Below are 13,306 nucleotides of genomic sequence, written 5' to 3'. Positions count from 1 at the left end.
TTTCTGTTTTCCTTTATTTGTTTAGTTTTAACCATTCTAGTAGGTATATAATGTTACCTCAATATAGTCTTAATTTGCATTTTTCTGATGACTAAAGATCAGAGCAACTTTTATTGTGCGTTTTGTCCATTTGTATAGTTTCTTTTGTGAAGTACTTTCTCAGATATTGTGCCCCTTTAAAAAAAAACTGAATTGTCTTCTTGTGAAGATCTGAGAGTTCTTTATGTAGTTAGGTAAAAGTCCTTTATCAGATATGTGTGTTAAAAAATGTTTTCTCCCAAGTTTGGCTTGCCTTTTATGTTGTTAATGTGTATTTCAAAGAACACAAGTTCTTAATTTTGATGAAATCAATTTTATCAATTTTTAATGTTGTTTTATGATATCTATCTGCCCCAGAGTCAGAAGGATTTTGGAACTAGTTTGTTCCTGATGTATAATAACTGTGTAGCGACTTGTAGCTACCTCAGCCCTCCTGAACTGTGAACTCCCTCCTCAACTTGGTAAGACCAATGTGCTGTGCTTGGGACCCCTCTCCTTGCTCTGTAATGTGTCTCCCAAAAATGAAATGTGGTGTGATTGTAGGGCTTACCTCATTTGCTTTCATTCTTTCAGGAATCAAACTCATGTGTTGCCTGTTGCCTAATATGCTCAATTTTACAGTTTGTTTGTGGTCAGAAGGTAAATCTTGTCCCTTTTATCTATTGTGGCTGGAGGTGGAAGTCTCTGAAAAGCTATTTTTTAAGAATAAAGAAAATTATTAAACATTGCCTGGGCAGGGGATGCTATTCAACCCTATTAAAAGACAAATTATGAACTGTGGGTAATATTTGCCATATACATGTCAATAAGTTAACAACCTTAGTATGGATTAAATGTTCTACTGTTTAATATAGAAAAATATCTCAATAGAAGATGCACAATGGATCAGGTAATTTGCAAAGTAAAAATATAAAAATGGCCAGTATGGCCTTGACAGTTACTTTTCTGAAGTGTACTTTGGCCATATAAATGTAAAATATAAATACTCCTTGAGGATTACGAGCATTTGCTCTGGGAAAGTAATTCTAGCTAGCTGTTTTAAATTTTACATTATAACTTACTTCCTCAGGTGCCTGATGACTATTAAACCAAAGCCTCCACCGAATAGACAGCGCACAAAACAATCCTCTTCCCCAAACCCAAACCCAAACCCACTTACATCTCCACTGGACTAAGAATGCACTCTTGACTTAGAGGTTGCTCAGTCATCATCTGATTGATGAGATGAGCTGGGATTTGAATTTAGAGTCAGAGAGGGGATGAGTGCAAATTTAAAGATCTCACTGTACTCCACGCAAAATAACCCAAACTCTCTGATCTCAGACAACTGTCACATTCTGCAAATGCTCAAGTAGAAAAGTCTGGTGGCCTACAACAAAGTAGGTATTAAGCAGGAGTTACAAGTAAATGGCAGGAGCTAGAACCAGAAGTCGTGGAGACATAAAAGATGAAGTGGGTAGTATGAATTTAGCCAGGGTGAATAAACAAAGCAGGAGGAGAGAAAGAGAAGCAGATTATCAGAGAAAGTTTACTGGAGTGGGAAGACAGAGAAAGAGAGAATCTTCCCTGCTTTCCCCACAGTTACCTAGTTCTCTGGTTTCCAGCCTTTTCTGAGATTTGTTTTGTGCTCCTGAGTTCCACTTGTAGTGGACAAGCATTTCATTTGCTTGTCCAGCACACCTGTCCATTTTTGCTTACTTAATTTTCTCAGGGAAACTATTCTTCCATTCGACACGATCTTACAGTAACTCTCAGCCACCATTTCGCACCTGTCCCTATGCTTACCACCCTGCTTATCAGAATGGAGAAAACGTCCCTCTTTCAATCAATATTCCACTAGTGCTTTTAGCTTCATTCCCTTTCCTTCTTAATGATCTTACTGTTTCACATACCCCTTCTCTCTCTGGTATTAACAATACATCCATCTTAAATTGAGATCATTGGAAACAGACTCTGAAACAGCAATGTGTGTCAAAAATATAGACGGGGGGCGGGGCAGTCTCAGGAAGAATATCTATAGATGAGCAAGGGAAACAGGACTTGGCAGAAGGAAAATGAGTGGCTTTTCCAATAGAGGTCTCAGCCAGTCCTGTGGAGATATAGCATGGTCCTTCAGAGCTGTCCCTAATTAAAGCAAAGGGCTGGACAATGGTTAGGTTTAGGGTTAGGGTTAGAGTTGAGTGAGCTCTGAATGAGGCAACATGAAGACATGCCCTATAAACGGGGTTTTCAGGGAGCTAGCTGCCAGTCAGGTCAAATTGTGATTATTCTGTGAACATGGGGTTTTCTCAGGAACTCTAAACTGACAAAGATTCTCTCCTTGCTGAAATTCTACTCAGGCTCCCCTCAACTCTCTTCTCAACTAGACTTTGACTTTTGAGCTTCCATTTTCATCTCTGCATTGTCCAAATTTAGCAAGAATCCTACTAAGTCAGTTTAGCCATATTCCTCCATTCTCCATATCTGATCACTCTTGGTATCTCACTGGGTTCCCCCTCCTCTACCATCCCCCAGGTGATGTCTGGTCACCCTGGCCTGCCTTTGGTAAGAGTCTCATTAGGCCAATTTAGCCAGAATCCCCTCTTCACTGTGATGTTTCCTTTTAGTAATTTTCCATCCACTGACCCCAACCTTGCTCCCTGACTGTAAATTGTGAATTTTCCTTATTGTATTCAGAATTGAGCCCAGTTCTCTACACTGAGGTCTCTTTTCCCCTATGTTAATAGTTTTTCTGAATAAAATCTGTTTTTACCACTTTACTGTCCAGCTCTGTTTATTCTTTGACAAAACCTACTTTGACTTCTCCAGTGACTGTTAGGCTGTTGGTTTTCATTGGTACTGTGCAAGGCTGCTGATTTTCAAGCTACGATGGAACTGGCAAGAAGGAGCTGGGAATAGGCAAGTTAAAAATGCCACGTAGCTCACTGTTCTTACCAAGACTGTGTTTTTTTTTTTTTTTTTGAATAAATGCTCCTTGAGTTGTTGCAAGTCTTTGGTTAATTTCCAGAGTACTGAAAAAGTTCATAATTTTGGCCAATGTCCTCATTGTTTTTTTTGTTTGTTTGTTTGTTTGTTTGTTTGTTTTTATAGCTACTTTATTTATTTATTTTTGGCTGTGTTGGGTCCTCGGTTCGTGCGAGGGCTTTCTCTAGTTGCGGCAAGTGGGGGCCACTCTTCATCGCGGTGCGGGGACCGCTCTTCATCGCGGTGCGCGGGCCTTTCACTATCGCGGCCCCTCCCGTTGCGGGGCACAGGCTCCAGACGCGCAGGCTCAGTAGTTGTGGCTCACGGGCCCAGCCGCTCCGCGGCATGTGGGATCTTCCCAGACCAGGGGTCGAACCCGTGTCCCCTGCATTAGCAGGCAGATTCTCAACCACTGCACCACCAGGGAAGCCCGTCATTGTTTTTATGAAGAAGAAAGTTTTCAGAGGTCCTCATTCCATCACTCCAGAAGTGCTTCTGCTTATCTTGGAATTTAGACAATCGTGCTGTAAAAACCTACTGGCATAAAGTGCATAGGTTCTAAAAATTAGAAACAGAGATGTACTGTAGTGATTCCCCCTGGCTCTCCTTTTCTTATGATATGAAATGACAGGTGAGCATTAACCATCCTTTGGGAGGAGCTGGCTGACTTAATGGCATAGCCCTCCTCCACCATGAATCTCTTGTGAGTTAAAACCGAGTGTGGAATGCCTACTGTTGGCTAAAAGACTGCTACATTGTATCTCAGTTTCAGAATCTGGACCATTTTTCCAAGCCTTTCAGTCCTCCAACTCTCCTGTTAATTCCACAATTTCATTTAACCTATTTCTTTTGGACAAGTGTAAAATTTTATAGTTCAAATCCCTTCCCCAAAGGTCTTGGAGTGAAGAGATGCTCATGTGTGATAAACATCAAGATCAAATGTGTTGCTTGAGATAATTTCAATCTCTGTTTGTTTTTTTTTTAATTTATTTATTTGATTTGTTTATCTTTGGCTGTGTTGCTCAGGCTTTCTCTAGTTGTGGATTTCAGGGGCTACTCTTCGTTGCGGTGCGCAGGCTTCTTGTTGCGGTGGCTTCTCTTGTTGTGGAGCACAGGCTCTGCACACAGGCTTCAGTAGTTGTGGCTCGCAGGCTTAGTTGCTCTGCGGCATGTGGGATCTTCCTGGACCAGGGCTCGAACCCATGCCCCCTGCATTGGCAGGCAGATTCTTAACCACTGCGCCACCAGGGAAGTCCCAATCTTTATGTTTAGACACTTCCGTTCACCTCACTGGAGGGAAATACAGCCATAAGTGGTAGAAACAGGTGATGAGACTTGTGTGCAGGGACTTTTTGTCCTCAGCTCTACCTCTAAGTGTGTGCTTTTCCATAGCTTTTTCCACACTGACATTCTCATCAGAGGAGACACTTTAGCAACATTTCCCACATGCTTTGACTTTTTTTTTTTTTTGAGGAAAATGTTTCATTCTATTAGGTTAATTCCACCCCAAGGTATTTGCATAAGTGGTGTGGGTCTGGCCTTTGACATTATCTTCCTGAATGTTCTCTGATTGCTCACTCAGGCGTATTGTAGACGCAGGGTCTGGTCTCATTGAATCTTGTGCTATCTTTACCAAATCAAATCTGTAAAGTTCACTTGCAATTTAACGTATTGTTTCTGAGTCATCTTGACATTTTGACTTCATAAGTGTAAACTGAAAACTGCATTTACTGGAAATTTGTTTTTAAAAATAAAACAACATAGGCCAGATCCCTGATCTACAGATGCATTATAAAATTAGGCAATGCTTATGAGATAATGCTTCTGAAAGAAATTTTTAAAAAGAAATTTATATCTGTTTTTAAAGCACATAAAAGTGTAAGACTGTGTTCAATAGGAGCAGAAAATATACAAGCAATAGTGTAAATTATTAGGATGGAATCTAGTTTTTTAAAAGGTGGGGGGGAGGGGTTTCCTGGTGGCCTAGTGGTTAGGATTCCGAGCTTTCACTGCCATGGCCTGGGTTCAGTCCTAGATTGGGGAACTGAGATTCCACAAACCGTGTGGGGCGGCCAAAAAAATAAAAAAATAAAAGGGAGGTAGAGAGCATAGTCAAATGTTAAAAGTGACGATGTTTAGCATTGTTAAAAGAACTGACCAGGAAGTTTCTCTTTATTTCAAAGTTATAAATATTATAAATAAGTAAGATTTTTGGCATAGCGAGCCTATATTTGAAAATCAGTGCATAATGGTTTTTATTAATAGAACCTTTGCATAATTCATAATAAATGACTCCCGTAATATTGAAATTTTCCAGGAGGATAATTTTTATTAGTGACTTAAAGAGTCTAGAGTTATTTCTTGCTGCTGAATGGGATCACAATATGATCAATTCCATCACTTTATTTTTCTTAACCATTCAGAAATACCCAGGCATGTTGGCATTTAGAGGTAAACAAAATGGCTAAGTGGAGGTGAAGAGGAACTTTGAGTATACTTACCTCATATATTCTAAGGTTAAGAATTTTGGGCAGTTATAAAAGGTTTTTTTGGAGGGTGGATAGGATACCTGTGAAATTTGAATATAGACTAAGCATTAGGTGACATTAGGAGATTATTATAAATTTTGTCAGGTGTGAAAATGTCACTGTGATTATGTCGAAATAGATGTTTACTTTTCAGGGGTGAACACTAAAATATACAGAGGTAAGATATTGTAACATCTGAGGGAAGCGAAGGGGAGGAGGTGGTGAAGTGACTTCTGAGTGGAGCCCGATACGTTCGGTTCTAACGAGTTCAAGCTGAACCACCCACTGAGGATTATGTCTCTCCAACACCTCCCAGTTCCTGCTGGTCTCCTCCTGAGATGTGGCGGTGCATCTGTACCATGTGCCAGCCATTCAGCTCAAGTACCAGCATCCAGCACTATCTTGGATGTGCGTCTAACGGTCCAACACATGCCTGGAGTGGGGGATCAAACCCTCGACTGAAAACACATGAATCCAACACTGATCAGGAAGATCTGGTTGGAACCCATGATGCCTCCATCAGATGTGTTGAATACTGTCCAGAAGTGAATGTGGTAGTTACTGGGCCTTGGGATCAGACAGTTAAATTGTGGCATCCCAGAACGCCTTGTAATGCTGGGACCTTCTGTCTGTGAGTAATACCCTCTCTGTCTGGAGATCAGCTGATTGTGGGCAAGGTGGGCAGTAAAGTGTTAATGTGGGAATTACAGAACATGGGTTACGTGCAGCAGTGCCGGGTGTCCAACTTGAAATACCAGACTTGCTGCCTTTGAACATTTTCAAACAAGCAGTTATGTATTAAGCTCGGTTGAAGGCCAAGTGGCAGTTGAGTACTTGCTCCCAAGCCCTGAGGTACAGAAGAAGCATGTCTTTCAAGTGTCAAAGAAAATAATATTGAGCAGATTTATCCTGTCAATGCCATTTCTTTTAACAACATCTACGGTATGTTTGCTATGGGTGGTTCTGAAGGATTTGTAAATATTTGGGGTCCAGTTAACAAGAAGCAACGGCACTGGTTCTGTATGTAGATACCCCACCAGCATCACATCACTTGTCTTCAGTAATGATGGGACTACACTTGCAATAGCATCATTATATACGTATAAAACGGATGACATGGGACATCCTGAAGATGGCATCTTCTCATTTGCCAAGTGACAGATGCAGAAAAAAAACCTAAGTCCACCTAATCATCTCCTGAGAGTAGTTTCTCTACGGAAAGCTTTTCTGCTTCCTACAAATCATACTTACCCCCTGGATGTGTTAGAGCCATTGTTGTTACATTATTTGGTATGGATTTCTCTGTTTTCTGTCTTAGGAAAACCTTGTCTGTGTGCCTTTTCATACTGACTTTGTGTAGAATGAGGATTCTTTGTGTCTTTTGTATTTGTTATTTACTCTAAAATACTTTGACAGAAGAAAACTAAAAGAAACAAATATGGCAAAATTTTAAAATCTAGGAGATGGATACATAAAGGAGTGTTCATGATACCCTTTTCTCAACTCTTCTATATATTTGAAAGTTTCAATAATAAACAATTTTCAAAATGTTTTGTAGCTAAAAAAAATGTTTTGGGGCTTCCCTGGTGGCGCAGTGGTTGAGAATCTGCCTGCTAATGCAGGGGACACGGGTTCGAGCCCTGGTCTGGGAAGATCCCACATGCCACGGACCAGCTGGGCCCGTGAGCCACAACTACTGAGCCTGCGCGTCTGGAGCCTGTGCCCCGCAACGGGAGGGGCCGCGATAGTGAGAGGCCCGCGCACCGCGATGAAGAGCGGTCCCTGCACCGCGATGAAGAGTGGCCCCCACTTGCCGTAACTAGAGAAAGCCCTCGCACGAACCGAAGACCCAACACAGCCAAAAATAAATAAATAAATAAATAAAGTAGCTATAAAATTAAAAAAAAAAATGTTTTGGCAACTGAGATTTTGCAACATGTGGATTGGCAAAATTTTTATTACCTTTTTCTGTTTTATTTTTCTAAATTTTCTAAAGCCTTATAAAACTTTAAAATATAAATCAGAATCAAATATTTGATTAATTGCTTGCTTTGAAAGAAATTGAATATAAAGGAATATAACAGTTCATCTAAAAACTGTTTTTCATCTTTTCCTTTATTCTTTTTTTCCTCCTTCTTTGCAATGTGATACAATTTCTATAAAAGGTTTCTAAACGAGATAACATAAATAAGAAGTAAACAGTAAAGTCAGGGCCACGAAGAAGTAAAGTAGAGCCAGTAGAGCCAGTAATGAGACTAGTGCTCGAAAAAGAGAGTCTTACATCCTAAACATTTACCAGCAAAGGGCCACAGATTTGGTTCTTAGCTTTCTAGCTATAAATTTAAAAACAGGAATATGAACAGTTATATCACTCAGAGTGCTCATAAAATAAAGGCAAATTATTCACCCAGGAGAAGCACAAAAATTTCTGATTTGAAGTTTATCCTAAATAGGATCTGTGTGATATAATGAACAAAGCCCTAAACAATATGCTTAGGATAACTACAGCAAGGAGTTTTTTTGGGGTGTGTCTTAATGTAGGCAGTTGTCATTATGACAAAAAAATAATCACTGAAAATAAACCTATGGGGGCAAATACCATGGTATCATCCAGGTAAGCAGCAACTCAGAGGTCTTGAGAAATTTTTGGAGTATCTTGAACAAACCTTCTTCACCAGTTTCAAGAACCCAAAGGGAATTGCTAGATAAACATTAAAAGAGTTTTAGGGAGCCTGTAAGTTGTGTATGTTAGTGGGCATGAATGGGCATGAACACATTTTTCTGAGGACAGGTTTTTTAGCTTTTATCAGAAGGATCTTTGCTTCAGAAGAGATTGAGAACCACTAATTTATAGAAATAAAGAGGCTACGCATCCATTAGGGATATCTTTTTCTTGATGAGTTTTTCAAAAATATATATGATAATGAGTTTTGAGATTGTGCTCTCTGCCTGCTTCTCAGAATGAAAAAGTTCTGCATGTCCACTAAAAAAGGAAAACATATATCCCATGAGTCAGCTCACCAGAGCAGGCTGGACCACGTATAAAAGCTGAGGCACTGATTTAGGACTGATCGGTAGAGAAACCTGCTTCATATATGCTTGGAGGTAAGGCCAGTGTGTATTTTCAGGAAAGATGAAGGTTTTTATAAAAAATAATTTTGTGTATACTCCAAATGAAATGAAAAAGAAATTCATGTACTGCATTGATAAGTTTAACATGAATATTTTTAAAGCTGGTGTAATCAGAAGCTTATCTTAAACATTACAAAGTAAAAGTTGAATAAATCACCCATAAACAGTCTGGCTTTGAGTGATGCAATTTCCTGGAATAGTATACTAACATAAATTGCTTTGCAAAATGTATTCCTCTGTAACTGAATGAGATACCTTGCTGAATGGTGTTTTAGCTGTAAATAAATTAAAAGTTTTCTTTCTGGCAGTAATGAGTCAGGCCAGAAGTTTCTTGAGGTCTTGGCTAGATCATAAGTATAAAAATTTATTATGCATCTTGTGTGTGTGAGTACAAATTAAGATTTCATATATATTTTATATATTAAGAAAATATATATTGACTATATATATAAGTATATTATATTTACTTATATAGCCTTAATATATTTTTCTTAATATATAAAATATTTATTTAGAGTGGAATTATCTTGATCCTTTACACTCTAAATCACAATTCATAGATGAATTGACTTCGGGAGATTTTTGTAAAGACACAAAAATCCTCATGCATTTGAAACCTGCTATTTCTTTCTTTCTTTCTTTCTTTTTTAAAACATCTGTATTGGAGTATAACTGCTTTACAATGGTGTGTTAGTTTCTGTTTTATAACAAAGTGAATCAGCTATACATTTACATATATCCCCATATCTCCTCCCTCTTGAGTCTCCCTCTCACCCTCCCTATCGCACCCCTTTAGGGGGACACAAAGCACCAAGCTGATCTCCCTGTGCTATGCAGCTGCTTCCCACTAGCTATCCATTTTACGTTTGGTAGTGTATATATGTCCATGTCACTCTCTCACTTTGTCCCAGCTTACCCTTCCCTCTCCCCCATGTGTCCTCAAGTCCATTCTCTACGTCTGCGTCTTTATTCCTGTCCTGCCCCTAGGTTCTTCAGAACCATTTTTTTTTTTTTTTTAGATTCCGTATATATGTTTTAGCATATGGTATTTGTTTTTCTCTTTCTGACTTACTTCACTCTGTATGACAGACTCTAGGTCCATCCACCTCACTACAAATAACTCAATTTCATTTCTTTTTATGGCTGAGTAACATTCCATTGTATATATGTGCCACATCTTCTTTATCCATTCATCTGTCGATGGACACGTAGGTTGCTTCCATGTCCTGGCTATTCTAAATAGAACTGCAATGAACATTGTGGTACATGACTCTTTTTGAATTATGGTATTTTCAGGGTATATGCCCAGTAGTGGGACTGCTGGGTTGTATGGTAGTTCTATTTTTAGTTTTTTAAGGAACCTCCATGCTGTTCTCCATAGTGGTTGTACCAATTTACATTCCCACCAACAGTGCATGAGGGTTCCCTTTTCTCTGTACCCTCTCCAGAATTTATCGTTTGTACAAGTTTTGGTGATGGCCATTCTGACTGGTGTGAGGTGACACCTCATTGTAGTTTTGATTTGCGTTTCTCTAATGATTAATGATGTTGAGCATTCTTTCATACTTTTGTTGGCAATCTGTATATCTTCTTTGGAGAAATGTCTATTTCGGTCTTATGCCCAGTTTTGGATTGGGTTGTTTGTTTCTTTGATATTGAGCTGCCTGAGCTGCTTGTAAATTTTGGAGATTAATCCTTTGTCAGTTGCTTCATTTGCAAACATTTTCTCCCATTCTGAGGGTTATCTTTCGTCTTGTTTATGGTTTCCTTTGCTGTGCAAAAGCTTTGAAGTTTCATTAGGTCCCATTTGTTTATTTTTGTTTTTATTTCCACTTCTCTAGGAAGTGGGTCAAAAAGGATCTTGCTGTGATTTATGTCATAGAGTGTTCTGCCTATGTTTTCCTCTAAGAGTTTTATAGTGTCTGGCCTTACATTTAGGTCTTTAATCCATTTTGAGTTTATTTTTGTGTATGGTGCAAGGGAGTGTTCTAATTTCATTCTTTTACATGTACCTGTCCAGTTTTCCCAGCACCACTTATTGAAGAGGCTGTCTTTTCTCCATTGTATATTCTTGCCTCCTTTATCAAAAATGAGGTGACCATAGGTGCATGGGTTTATCTCTGGGCTATCTATCCTGTTCCATTGATCTATATTTCTGTTTTTGTGCCAGTACCATATTGTCTTGATTACTGTAGCTTTGTGGTATAGTCTGAAGTCAGGGAACCTGATTCCTCCAGTTCTGTTTCTCTTTCTCAGGATTGCTTTGGCTATTTGGGGTCTTTTGTGTTTCAATACGAATTGTGAAATTTTTTGTTCTAGTTCTGTGAAAAATGCCAGTGGTAGTTTGATAGGGATTGCATTGAATCTGTAGATTGCTTTGGGTAATATAGTCATTTTCACAATGTTGATTCTTCCAATCCAAGAACATGGTATATCTCTCCATCTGTTTGTATCATCTTTAATTTCTTTCATCAGTGTCTTATAGTTTTCTGCATAAAGGTCTTTTGTCTCCTTAAGTAGGTTTATTCCTAGGTATTTTATTCTTTTTGTTGCAATGGTAAATGGAAGTGTTTTCTTAATTTCTCTTTCAGGTTTTTCATCATTAGTGTATAGGAATGCAAGAGATTTCTGTGCAATAATTTTGTATCCTGCTACTTTACCAAATTCATTGATTGGCTCTAGTAGTTTTCTGGTAGCATCTTGAGGATTCTTTATGTACAGTATCATGTCATCTGCAAACAGTGACAGCTTTACTTCTTCTTTTCTGATTTGGATTCCTTTTATCTCTTTTTCTTCTCTGCTTGCTGTGGCTAAAACTTGCAAAACTATGTTGAATAATAGAGGTGAGAGTGGGCAACCTTGTCTTGTTCCTGATCTTAGTGGAAATGGATTCAGTTTTTCACCATTGAGAACGATGTTGGCTGTGGGTTTGTCATATATGGCCTTTATTATGTTGAGGAAAATTCCTTCTATGCCTACTTTCTGGAGGGTTTTATCATAAATGGGTGTTGAATTTTGTCAAAAGCTTTTTCTGCATCCATTGAGATGATCATATGGTTTTTACCCTTCAATTTGTTAATATGGTGTATCACATTGATTGATTTGTGCATATTGAAGAATCCTTGCATTCCTGGGATAAACCCCACTTGATCATGGTGTATGATCCTTTTAATGTGCTGTTGGATTCTGTTTGCTAGTATTTTGTTGAGGAATTTTGCATCTATTTTCATCAGTGATATTGGCCTGTAGTTTTCTTTCTTTGTGACATCTTTGTCTGGTTTTGGTATCAGGGTGATGGTGGCCTCATAGAATGAGTTTGGGAGTGTTCCCCCCTCTGCTATATTTTGGAAGAGTTTGAGAAGGATAGGTGTTAGCTCTTCTCTAAATGTTTGATAGAATTCGCCTGTGAAACCATCTGGTCCTGGGCTTTTGTTTGTTGGAAGATTTTAAATCACAGTTTCAATTTCAGTGCTTGTGATTGGTCTGTTTATATTTTCTATTTCTTCCTGGTTCAGTCTCAGAAAGTTGTGCTTTTCTAAAAATTTGTCCATTTCTTCCAGGTTGTCCATTTTATTGGCATATTGTTGCTTGTAGTAATCTCCATGATCCTTTGTATTTCTGCAGTGTCAGTTGTTACTTCTCCTTTTTCATTTCTAAATCTATTGATTTGAGTCTTCTCCCTTTTTTCTTGATGAGTCTGGCTAATGGTTTATCAATTTTGTTTATTTTCTCAAAGAACCAGCTTTTAGTCTTCTTGATCTTTGCTATTGTTTCCTTCATTTCTTTTTCATTTATTTCTGATCTGATCTTTATGATTTCTTTCCTTCTGCTAACTTTGGGGTTTTTTCTTCTTTCTCTAATTGCTTTAGGTGTAAGGTTAGGTTGTTTATTTGAGATGTTTCTTGTTTCTTGAGGTAGAATTGTATTGCTATAATCTTCTCTCTTGGAACTGCTTTTGCTGTATCCCATAGGTTTTGGGTCGTCGTGTTTTCATTGTCATTTGTTTCTAGGTATTTTCTGATTTCCTCTTTGATTTCTTCAGTGATCTCTTGGTTATTAAATAGTGTATTGTTAAGCCTCCATGTGTTTGTATTTTTTACGGATTATTCCCTGTAATTGATATCTAATCTCATAGTGTTGTGGTCGGAAAAGATACTTGATACGATTTCAATTTTCTTAGATTTACCAAGACTTGCTTTGTGACCCAAGATATGATCTATCCTGGAGAATGTTCCTTGAGCACTTGAGAAGAAAGTGTATTCTGTTATTTTTGGATGGAATGTCCTGTAAATATCAATTAAGTCTATCTTGTTTAATGTAACATTTAAAGCTTGTGTTTCCTTATGTATTTTCATTTTGGATGATCTGTCCATTGGTGAAAGTGGGGTGTTAAAGTCCCCTACTATGATTGTGTTACTGTCGATTTCCCCTTTTATGGCTGTTAGCATTTGCCTTATGTATTGAGGTGCTCCTATGTTGGGTGCATAAGTATTTACAATTGTTATATCTTCTTCTTGGATTGATCCCTTGATCATTATGTAGTGTCCTTCTTTGTCTCTTGTAATAGTCTTTATTTTAAAGTCTATTTTGTCTGATGTGAGAATTGCTACTCCAGCTTTCTTTTGATTTCCACTTGCATGGAA

General features: G+C 38.3%; 1 pseudogene; it reads left to right on the top strand.

The window, feature by feature from the left end:
* Positions 1-912: 912 nt before the first annotated feature.
* On the top strand, positions 913-6,721 carry LOC103006705 (mitotic checkpoint protein BUB3-like; annotated as a pseudogene).
* Positions 6,722-13,306: the final 6,585 nt, after the last annotated feature.

This window comes from Balaenoptera acutorostrata, chromosome 14 (genome assembly GCF_949987535.1).
Source record: "Balaenoptera acutorostrata chromosome 14, mBalAcu1.1, whole genome shotgun sequence".
NCBI lineage: Eukaryota > Metazoa > Chordata > Mammalia > Artiodactyla > Balaenopteridae > Balaenoptera > Balaenoptera acutorostrata.
Note: the sequence above shows the minus strand (reverse complement) of the source record. Positions and strands in the feature narration are given on the sequence as shown.